General features: G+C 38.2%; 1 protein-coding gene across 1 annotated transcript in view; it reads right to left on the minus strand.

Annotated features, from left to right (window-relative positions):
• The window catches only part of CSMD1 (CUB and Sushi multiple domains 1), a 2063616-nt gene that overhangs the window by 220046 nt on the left and 1831292 nt on the right, over window positions 1-12278 (minus strand). The gene's annotated exons all lie outside the window — the stretch shown is intronic.

Genomic DNA, 12278 nt, shown 5'->3' on the forward strand with positions numbered 1-12278 from the left:
AGATACTCACGGATTTTTTTAAAGGCATCATATAATATTGGAACTCAGCCTAAAGTATCAGATAAACTAATTCTAAAACACTGAAACCTCTCTGTATAAATCCTTTATCATAAGAATAAACAAGATATGCAGCTATCATATTTTGTAGAATCAAAAATTGATTTTGGTTTATCAAAAGGTACAAACTTTCCATTATGAGATGAGCAAGTTCTGAGGATCTAAAGTGTACAGCAATGGATGTTGATGGATATATTAATTCCATTTAATTAAAAAATGCATTTGAAATGGTGCAAGGGCTTGTTGAATACGAATAATTTATTCCATTATGCTAACATGTCATGAAGAAATAGTGGAGAAAGGCTTCTCTAGGTAGGCCAGTTTCACATTCTTTATGTGGCCTTGGATTCACACTTTAGTTCTTGTACTTCACACCAACAGGAGTGAACTTATCAGATTACTTAATTGACTGGGACTCTCAGAAAGGAAGCTGGGGTGGAGGAGGTGAGTAGGGCTTTAATCAGAAGCACACAAAAAAAAAAACAACCAGCAGGAGAACAGGTCCACTCAGGGGCAGCCCCATGCTAGTGGTCCCCAGGCATGGACAGGACGCAGCTGCCTGCACTGCCCATGGGGCTGGTCCCCACGCGGGGCTCTGCCCTCAGGCCAGTCGGCATTCTCTGCTTCATCTGCTTCATGCCTGCTCCACGTCTCACCAGACTTCACTTTTGGAAAAAGAAAAAAAAAAAAAAAAAGCACAAGTGCAAAGATAAAATGATTAAGAACTTCAAAACCAGCGGCCACCAAGCAGGAGACCCAGTGTGACTCACGCAGTGCCCGCTCAGGAAGCAGCTCTGAGTCGAAGCTACAGAGTCAGCACCAAGGTCAAGGGAAACCCTAGGTCATCCCTGCATGGCTGTCACTGTGCCAGACGCATTATACTAACTCCAGTCCCCACCAGACCCTCATAGCCAGGCTCCTTGTGCCTGATATTAAACAAAAGGCAAAGTGAAGTCAGCCTGGCTGCAGAGGTGCACAGGTCGGTGTGTCGGTGTATATGAGCCTGATGTCTTGTGCGTGTTGAGCTAACAGTACATTTCCTCCACTGCCTTGATGTTGGGGCCTGTAAGAGATGTGTTCATCAGTGCCAACCCCAGACCTACTGAGTTGGAGGCAACACCATCCCAAATCCTTCACCAGCTTGCCAAGTGTTTCCCCAAATCTGAGAGGGTGAAATGGAGAGAGAGAAGTGTTTTCATCTTACAGTACTGGGATTGTTCATTTGAGAATCCGATGCTATGGAATCCAGGTCAGAATGGAAAGCAGTGGTACATAAACTAGCCGAGTAATGTCAGGCCACAGAACCCATTGATTCTGTATAGAATGAGTAGGTAGGAGGAGTGCCATGAACTTTTTCTAAGTTGAAATACATTTTTCCTTAAATGTCTGTATTTTTAGAATTATGAAGTACCATAAGCATTAAGCAGCAATATATTTTTATTCCTACCACAGATTTTCAAGCCATTGGGGCTTTACATAGAAGATAAAACTGCTAAATATGAAAAAATATATACAATCACTTAGGCCTTTAACTTGTTTTACTAATGTAAGTCTAAAATCTTTTGTTTTAACTTTAGAATATAGATTACTACATTTAAATCCCATCTTTTCTTTCCTACCACATATTAGCAAGGTCATCTACCATACATCTCTGAGTTTTTTATTTCCCCCTGAAAAAAATGTATACTTAAAATACAGGTACATTTCTAACTACAGTCGGGAATACCAAAAATCTACTTTAGGGTGATACTAAGTCATCATCGTTCTGCGATACTTCAAGGACACCCCATGTGTCACAGAATGAAGAATATCGATTACAAAAACAGGTTCCAAATATCAAGACAAAATATTTTGAAAAGTGAAACATTACAATTCATATTAAAGTCCAGTTACTAAACTTGCGTGTTTTACCCATAAGATATGATATGTTTTTATTTATTATATATTGATTTATATGCAGTTATTACATATTGATTTATTGTCATTTTCTCCTTTCTTGAATTCTATTCAATTGATCCTCTGGGGGAAAAAAAACTTGCATTTATATCTGGCATTTAAGGAATTATAATTAATTTATAATTAATTATAAATAAATGAATAAAATAAAAACACACAAAAACACCATTTTGACCGGTGTTTAACATGGCCAGACTCAGGAAGCAGTTCTATGCAGAGCACAATATTTGAAATGTAAAAAGAACCATCTTTTCTTCTTCCTTCGCCAGTGTCACTACACACCCAGTATGTTAGAAGCTAAGAATGCAAAGAGATTAATACCTGGTATGTGTAAGAATATTTTTATCAATATTATTTAAACCTGCTATTATATTAAACGGAGTGACAAAGTGCGTAAGCGATTGATATGATCAGAGCCCAAGTATTTTCCATACTTTGCATTTCTCTCATAAAGATGCACTAATGCGCCTGCAACACTAGGAGTAATTCAATTCACCATGAGAACAGTGTTTTCTTTTTATTTTTTATTTATTTATTTATTTATTTATTTTTGAGACAGAGTCTCACTCTGTCGCCCAGGCTGGAGTGCAGTGGTGCGATCTCAGCTCACTGCAAGCTCCGCCTCCCAGGTTCACGCCATTCTCCTGCCTCAGCCTCCCGAGTAGCTGGGACTACAGGCACCCGCCACCACGTCTGGCTAATTTTTTTGTATTTTTAGTAAAGACGGGGTTTCACCATGTTAGCCAGGGTGGTCTTGATCTCCTGACCTCGTTATCCGCCCACCTCAGCCTCCCCAAAGTGCTGGGAGAACAGTGGTTTTTTTGTTGGTAAAGTGCTGGGAGAACAGTGGTTTTTTTGTTGGTAAAGGTGTGTCAGATGCAGGGGCAGATGACAGCTGGGCTTGACAGACAGGACAGTGACGGGGATGTTAAAATAGGGCAAGAGTGGAGCACAGGAGAGCTCTGAGCTTTTTAGGAATGGGGTGAAACCTTTTGAGAGAGAAATCAATGATCTACAGAATGGCTCCGAAACAGAAATACCAGAAAGGAGATGGGGAATGTAGACAATAACATAGAAGACAAGGCAGTGAACCTTCTGACCTTTAGGGGACAGAAGGTCATCTACTGACGAATTTTTGGTACAGAAAAAATTAGACTATTTATATTTATTCACTGTGTTAGTCAAAATGTGAAACAAATATGATATGACAGGAAGTAGGCAGGGTGGTGTTTGGTAATAAATATGAACCATGTAGAAGGTAAGCTTGAGTCCATACATGTGTACATATATCTCTTTTTAGATTTTTAAAAAGAATCATGTACTTCTAAAAAAAAGAATTTTAAAAAGAATTATGTATGATACTTCTTATCACATCATCTTTGTTAGGCTGGGCATGGTGACTCATGCCTGTAATCCAGGCACTTTGGGAGGCTGAGGCAGGCAGATCACCTGAGGTCAGGTGTTCAAGACCAGCCTGGCCAACATGGCCCTGAAACCCCGTCTCTACTAAAAATGCAAAAAGTAGCCAGGTGTGGTGGTGTGCATCTGTAGTCCCACCTATTCGTGAGGCTGAGGCAGGAGAATCGCTTGAACCTGGGAACCAGAGGTTGCAGTGAGCCGAGGTCACACCACTGCACTCCAGCCTGGGCAACAGGGTGAGACTCCATCTCAAAAAAAAAAATAAAAAATAAAAATAAAAAGAGAATGCTAATCAACAAGTCTCCCTTTCCTGAAGTGTTTTAGAAGAAAGATGTTTGCATTGATTGAAAGCGATCTCTCATATTATCAAGCCAGGGGTAGCAGTATCACATAAATAATGGGCAAACCTATAGAAAGAGACATTTATAAGTATTGATTTACACACAAAACGTAGGTATCTAGGAAGACATATACAAATAAAAAGAATTATTTATTCTTAAGGTAGACTAAAAAGAAGTTACAAAACATAACTATGATAGGAATATTCTAGATTAATTTTCCAGAAGCAGAGATATCTGGGAAAAAGTAAGCTGTCATATTGTTTAGCAAAATTTTCAAGAGAAATAATTTCTACTTCTTTCAAATCATAGCATACATATCCTTTATAACATAAACGATAATATATCATATGGGATGAAGCAATGTTTCTTTAAAAGGTGGTTCACAGGGCCGGGCATGGTGGCTCACGCCTGTAATCCCAGCACTTTGGGAGGCCAAGGCAGGTCGATCACGAGGTCAAGAGTTCCAGAGCAGCCTGGCCAACAGGGTGAAACCCCGTCTCTACTAAGAATACAAAAATTAGCCAGGCGTGGTGACATGTGCCTGTAATCCCAGCTACTTGGGAGGCTGAGGCAGGAGAATTGCTTAAACCCAGAAGGTGGAGGTTGCAGTAAGCTGAGATCGCACACTGCCCTCCCGCCTGGGTGACAGAGCAAGACTCCATCTTGGAAAGAAAAAAAAAAAAAAGGTGGTTCACAAACTATTAGGTTGGCTATCACTTTTAATGGCAAAAACCACAATTATTTTTGTGACAACCTAATACATGACTGTCAATGCCCAGGCGCCCTGATTAAATGTGAAGACAACATAAAGGTAATTTTTGTGCAATCTAAACATTTAAAAACACTTAAACAAGAAAGAACAAAACACAGGAAGTGGAAAAGGAGGCGGGTCTTATGTACCATAGTGTTTTATACAATATTATCCACTGATACATTTTGTGGGCAATTCCAATGTTAAAATTTGGACATTTACAAATATGCTTCTATGTAAAATTGCAACTAGATGTAGAATGTAGCAAGAGAAGTTTTTAAACCCCATGAATCTAGCCTATGAAAGCAAAGAATCTAAAACACAGCCGTTAAGAAGATGAGTGTCCTAATTTGACCAAAAATAGTTTAATGGCTTCACCTACTACGATCATAAAATGTGAGCATTAAGAATCAGAATATAACAATCAGCCTCATCAGGTCCCTGGAATTTATTGTAGCCGTTTTTCTAAATCCATCAGGCAAAATTCTGAGAAGAATTTGCTTAAATCTTCCAAATGAAAATGATTTTAGAACACATGATAAACATGCAATTTTAATCAAATACTTAAAACAGGACAAATGGGACTTTTGTAAATATTATGAACTGAAATGACCTTGGGCAATTTTTCTCAATTGTGCATGACTGGCAGAGTGTAAGGTTTTCAAACATCACAATTAGAAAAAAAAAAAAAGATATTTCAAACTAGAGAGCACAAAACAAAAAAGTTGATAAGCAGAGAGTTAGGGAAGCAGACCCAAGTGAAGAGATTAATAGAGGAGTAGCATGAAACAGGGTCAAGAAATCAAAATATAGGCACATACAGACACCTGAGTATTCAACACCCAGGTAGACCATGAACACTATGTGGAACATAAGTGGTTATTTTCTAATTTTGAAAAGAAAACAACTTGTTGGCTGTAGTGTTTATTGTAATTAACTAAATAATTATTCTTTGGCACACCACACACAGATGAAAATTCCTCTTTTTCTAGATGCGTGTAGGTATGGTACACTCTAACACAGAGGTGCTGCTGATTATTTTTGTAAACTCTTAATTCGAAAAATTGCATTGAAGTTGAGATAATGTGCTGGAACATGGGTGAAGAAAGAAATCAAGTCACCCAAGGAGACATCATGTGAGCCTGACAATGGAGGAAGTAAATGTCAAATGCCATGATTATAGACAACTATAAATGTGTACCTCTGCACCCAGACTTCTATGCCACAGTGTGTAAGGAGTCAGTAAGTCTTCATCACACACACACACACACACACACACACAAATATATATATATAGGGAAAACGCCATTAATAACATAGTACCTTATGAAAAGAAAAGATACTACTGTTTTATTTATCATCTGGGAAGTTTAGATTGTAGAGGTAAAAAGATTTTGTCTCATCTGTAAACTGTTGGCAGGTTTGACATATATCATAAATGCTATTTCTATTATTTCCACTTGTTACATCCTGCAGTCTCTTCAAAGCATAAAGGAGTGTGTGTCTGGTGACAAGAGAAGTGACAAAATACCTTCGGGGGAAGTAAAATGTTCTCTCTCTCTCTCTCAGGGGCTCACAAATTATATTAGCATTTTACTGGTGCAGAGAAACTACAGTGATGAACTCTCATCAAGTTTATTTAATACATGGTTTCCAAAATTTCTCTGGTCACAGGACTATTTTGGTCTAGGTACCACCCACCAACAACCTGGACCAGCATCCTCATTCATGGGCAGATGGTAAGTAATGTATTCAAGGTCATAAACCAGGAAATGACATAGCCTCTCTATTACACGTGGGTAGGAATCATGCATCTCAGTGAATTACAGACTCCACCCCAAACAGTACAGCCTTGTTTACATGCTAGGAGAAACCACAGGGGAAAAGTTTCAGGACTTTGGATTTGGCATTGATTGTTTGATATGAGACCACAGTCACAGGCAACAAAAGCAAAAATATACAAATGTGACTACATCAAACATGAAAAAGAAAACAATGGAGTGAAAAGTCTACATTCTGCTGCTAAGTGAAATAAGCCAGTCATAAAAAAAGACAAATATTGTATGATTCCACTCGTATAAACTATCTCTAGTAGTCGACATCATAGGAAAAAAAAGTGGAAAAGTGATTGCCTAGGGCTAGGGGTAGCAGATAGAAAGAATTAGTGTTTAATGAGTGTAGAGTTTTGCAAGATGTGAACATTGTAGAGACTGGCTACAAAACAATGTGTATATACTTAATACCACTGAACTGTACACTTAACAATAGTTAACATGATGTCATGTTGTTTATATTTTTATCACAATAAAAAGGACTGGGGAGCCCACGGAGTCTAGAGCTAGAAATATAGCACAAGTTTGATCAAGGCACCTGTGAGCTAGAAATATAGCACAAGTTTGAACAAGGCACCTGTGAGATATGGCACAGTTTCTTTTCAAACAGCCTGCTCAGCTTCTTATTCTCTAATTCCAAGTACCCCCCACTTTCTTCTCCTTTTTTCTTTCTGGTTTCGCTACATGCCCAGACATGCCACAGCCCCAGCTCACATTCCTTTCCTTATGTGAGAATGGGCTGGCTCTCTAGTCCTCTGTGGATGACCCCTTCCTCCTCTCCCCTCTCTCCCATCACACGCCCACCTCATCTAAGAAAGTTTAAATGTTTAGCCAATTGAGTCTAAATTGTGCGGTCCGACCCCAGCCAATGGGGAAAGGACACAGGTGCAGGAGTCGCATTAGGAATAAAAGCTTCTACTCTCCTTTGTTTGGGGTGCTGCTGTGGCAGCCAGCCCTGCTAGAAGCACCCTTCTGCGCAAAAGTAAATTTGCTTTGCTGAGAAATCCTTTGTTTGAGTGCTCGTTTTTCTTTACGACTCTGAATTTTATTTCTTTTTTTTTAAATTTTTTTTTGAGACGGAGTCTTGCTCTGTTGCCCAGGCTGGAGTGCAGTGGTGTGATCTCAGCTCGCTGCAAGCTCCACCTCCCGGGTTCTCACCATTCTCCTGCCTCAGCCTCCAGAGTAGCTGGGACTACAGGCGCCCGCCACCATGCCCGGCTAATTGTTTTGTATTTTTAGTAGAGACGGGGTTTCACTGTGTTAGCCAGGATGGTCTCGATCTCCTGACCTTGTGATCCACCTGCCTCAGCCTCTCAAAGTGCTGGGATTACAGGCCTGAGCCACCACGCCCGGCCTGAGCTTTATTTCTAACAGCACCTCTAATTTGTGCTTTACCCTCCCATAGCACAGACTATGCATTTTAAGTCTTTTGTTTACAGCTCTCTCATTCTTTAGCATGAGCTCCTAAAGATTGATCTTGAATGGCCATTGTGAATTTAATTTTCAATTAATCCATGGATCATGCACAACTGTAGGAAATACAAAGCAGTTCATAAACATGTGAAGATCAAAAATTGTTCACACTTTAAAATAGTAAACTATGTAAGTTTTTCTTTAAAATGGACTATTGAAAACAAGATATAGTCACAGAATCTATCCCTGATTTCTTTAAAGCATTTTCCCACTGATTGGATATTATTACCTAATAATTAAATCACATGAAAACAAACGAGTCAACACACTTGGGTGATGAACTAGTTGCCACATGACTTAGAAATGCTGTAATAAAGCAGGCACACAATGTTGAACCACTGAAGGATTTTTAGCAGGATATAATTAATGATCTGATCAAAGTGACATTTTGGAATAAATCTGAGCATGGTGTTGTGTTGAAAAAAGTCAAGGACAGAAAGATCACTTGAAATTTATGATTATAGTTCATGAGAATGACAAGATTTGGGGAAACAGATATTTTAAAATGAGAAATAAACAAGTGCCCTAACCAGATAGTGTTAAAAAGGCTTGAATGCCAATTACAGATCCCTTACAAAGTATCGCATGACTTCCTGGTGAACTGTGATAGAAGGCCATTGGGAAAGAAAGCTTTTACTTCATTTTTACTTATTCAACAGGAAGTAAAGAATAGACAACCTGGTGACAGAAAGTGGGGGGACTCCAAGCAGCCCAGCCTGATTTCCACTTCAAACACTATTTCCCTTTTTAACACTCAAAACTTTACTCACCACCCATCTCAACCCCACTTACATGTCTCAAGTCCACTCCCCTGTGTCTAGAGCCTTGATCAAAAGTATGACAGGACTGAGGTTTTCATAAATGATTAGTTGGTGGTTGGCTAAGTCACAGAGCCACTAGTCATTACTTATTCCATGTCTAGAGTCTTTATTCCCTAGTTACTTACCATGAAACATTTGCAAGACCTACTGTAGAATAGAGAATTCTTTCAAGTTTTAACATCCAAGACATAAATTTGGTAGAAAAACATCATTAATTCTAAAGCTAGTAAGAATATCCTGAAACCAAAGGAATGATTTAAAAAAATAGAATAATCATAATTTTCAAGTGAGCACAACTTGTCAATGAGACAATATACTTCTGTATCTAGGTCTCTATTGAAATATATTATCTGTAGTATCATCTTTTAGATTTATCCATTATTTGGGAATAGAGGATATATGTGTGCTCAGATAATGCCAGTTTAATACTTGTTAAATATTTTGCATCCTGTGTCTCTATATTTGGGCTCAGAAACCCACTGTGACTAAACAATTTTCCCTTTCTGTAGAACACTTCTGTTTCCAAAGGCTAGACTTAACTAAATCATATTATATTTAATGAAAGTAAACTCACTTAAAAACTAAAGTATCTACAAAATCCTGAGAGTTCCCTTATGCAGTAAATTGAGCTCCTTGCCTGTCTCAGAACTATGTAGAATCAATGACTTCCAATTATTCTTAGAATAAATCCTGGGCTACAACGTACTGCACACTCTGGCTCTTGGCCCCTTTTTCAACCTTCTTTCCTTTTCTTCCTTTTCTGACTGCTTACAGCCCTTCCTTGTTCTACATTTTTGTTTGTTTTGTTTCACAAATGTGCTGGCTTCTTTTCCACCTGGGGTCTCTGTATTGATATTTTACTTTGACTACAGCATTTTTTTCCTAAGTGTTTTTATGGCTGACTACTGCTCATTTTTTTCTAGGGATACTTTTAATCTGAGGTACCGCTGTCATCTGCACCTCAGAACCCTGCCAATTTGCTTCAAGGTGCTTATCATAACCTATAACCAGATTTAGGTGTTTTCTTTCTAATTGTGCCCCCACCTCAAGAATTTAAATTTGAAATTAGCAGAGACCACATTGATCTTGTTGCCTGGTTGTGACTCTACTTACAGAGTCGAGGGCACGGCAGGACATGTGAGTGGAGTGTGCATAATTGGTGGTGCACGTAAGGAAACTACAGGACACTTAAGGGGGACAGGGAAGGGGAATGGAGAAAGAATCACCCTCAGGCGAGATGGGAGGAAGGCCCACGTGCACTCTGTGAAGGTCATTCCTAATGAAAAACAAACCAAACACCGTCTCCCATGAGGCACAAGGGCAGATGAATCCAATGGCAATTGTCAATTTCCAATGAAACCCTTTCCCACACGGGCAACATTCTAAAACAACAGTGGAATGAGAAGCGGCAACATTTATTTCATGATTGTGATTTTCTGAAGCAATAACCAGGAGGTCCGCTCGTAAGTATGCGACGTTACTGATAGGACCTACCTCTTAAATAACTGAGGTAATCGTAAGTGGCTGTCCCAAGAAGTGATTGTAGGATAAGTCCACCCCTGCCCCCGCCTTGTCAAATACATTAGAACTTGAAACTCCAAAGACTTGCGGAGGACAACCTGATTTCAATCACTTTATTTAGGAAGGAAGTCAACTGAAGCACCATGTGATTACGTAATTTATTTTGCACCTGTCCCTTACCTTGAGTAATTGTTAAAATGCCAAAATATCACCGGTAGGAGTAAAGTTTTAATCTGTTATTAGTTTTTTGTGTTACACTCAACACACAAATAAATATTGAATGCCTAAAATAATATTGTAGAAGTGACTTCACATTCCCAGAAGAGGCTCTGGAATTCTCTGTGATGTAAGACAGAAGCCAGAATTTACATTGTTTTAGATATTTCCATGGTCCTTGATGCACTTAGAATAGTAGGGATGAGAGAGATATGAATAATCATTGATTGATGTTAATGAAAGCAATTTTAATAGGACACAGGAATGCATTCTTTCTGGCCAAACTGTGAAGTTGAAGGTGGGTCTTAGGAAAATTTTTTGAAATGAATATGTGGAAAAAGATCTTATGGAGTGATTAACATAGAAATAAATGCAGTAAGTGTCTTAACATGAGGCAATTAAGATTACTTATTACACTATTGGATGAATGCTGGTTTATATGGTGCTTCCTCTGTTGGAGGTAGTAAGCTCTCATCTCAGTGCACAGAATGACGTCTTTGTAAACACACTCGCTATATTGGAGTTCTGCTTTCTCTATCTATCACGTTTCCTGTGATGTTACTCATGTTCACCAAAATTCAAATTAAGAACTCTCCTCAGTAGTGTTAATGTAATATTAAAGTGCCATTAAAGCATGTATTAATCATTTCAATGTGCTTATAAGGATTATTGTAATTATAGGGGGCTAATCCAAGTGATCTATACTCAATTATGGCAACGTCCTGCTAAAAATGTTTAGTATGTTTTATTTCAAAGGACATAAGGCATTTTCCAGAATTTTAATCCTCATTTAGATACTTCCTTCTAAGTACCTGTTTTGAGACGAGGAAATGAAATGGAGCTCATACATCAGTGAAAACAAGAATCAAGGAAGTATTTTAATGGTACATTCATAAGAAACATGACTTCACAGTAATATTCCATTGCCCAAGGTAATCATCAGCATAGCCACCTGCAGAAATTAATTCAGTTGATTATATTATGTTCCCAACATTATATCAAAAATTGAGACAGAGTCCAGGCACAGTAGCTCAAGCCTGGAATCCCAGCACTTTGGGAGGCTGAGGTGGGAAGATGGCTTAAGCTCAGGAGTTTGAGACTAGCCTGGGCAACATGGTGAAACCCTGTCTCTATTAAGAATACAAAAAATTAGCTGGGTGTGGTGGCATTTGCCTTCAGTCCCAGCTACTCCAAAGGCTGAGGTGGGAGGATTGCTTGAACCCAAGAGGTTGAGACTGCAGTGAGCTGAGATCGCGCCACTGCACTCCAGCCTGGGCCACAGAGTGAGATTCTGTCTCAAAAAACAAACGATAAACAAACTATAAAAATTGAGACATAAAGATCACTTCTATATTTTCTAGAAAAATTTTTAAAAGACTATATTCTCACAAACAAGTACCTTTTAGAATATAGAACTAAGAGCTTATCTCTCTTAATTGCTATGTTTTCGTTTCAAAAAGATAATTATGTAAGTAAATACCATTTTCTTTTATGATTTTATTGTCAGAACATTTAAAGCTAAATGTAAAGCCTAATAATGGCTATTTTAAAAATCTAGGTGGCTGATATATTTATGTCTTTCTCTTTGGTTTGGCTGCCTTTAAAATTTTTTCAATTAAATTTTTTTTATTGTACTCACTTTTTTATGTTGCATCAAATACTTAAAGAGAAGGCAGTTTATCACTTAAAAAATCTAGATATTCTTATTTTTTACATGTTTGACTATGTATTTTTTGAGTGAGATCTTATTTGTTCATGACATATTTTTTCACTATATACCTAACTACCAATTATATAAATACATGCAAGAATGACTTAATCATGTATAAGTTTTGAACTCAGTGCCTTTGAAATAGTAGTACTATATCACAAAATTATCTACGTATGTTAA

This window comes from Pongo abelii, chromosome 7 (genome assembly GCF_028885655.2).
Source record: "Pongo abelii isolate AG06213 chromosome 7, NHGRI_mPonAbe1-v2.0_pri, whole genome shotgun sequence".
Taxonomy (NCBI): domain Eukaryota; kingdom Metazoa; phylum Chordata; class Mammalia; order Primates; family Hominidae; genus Pongo; species Pongo abelii.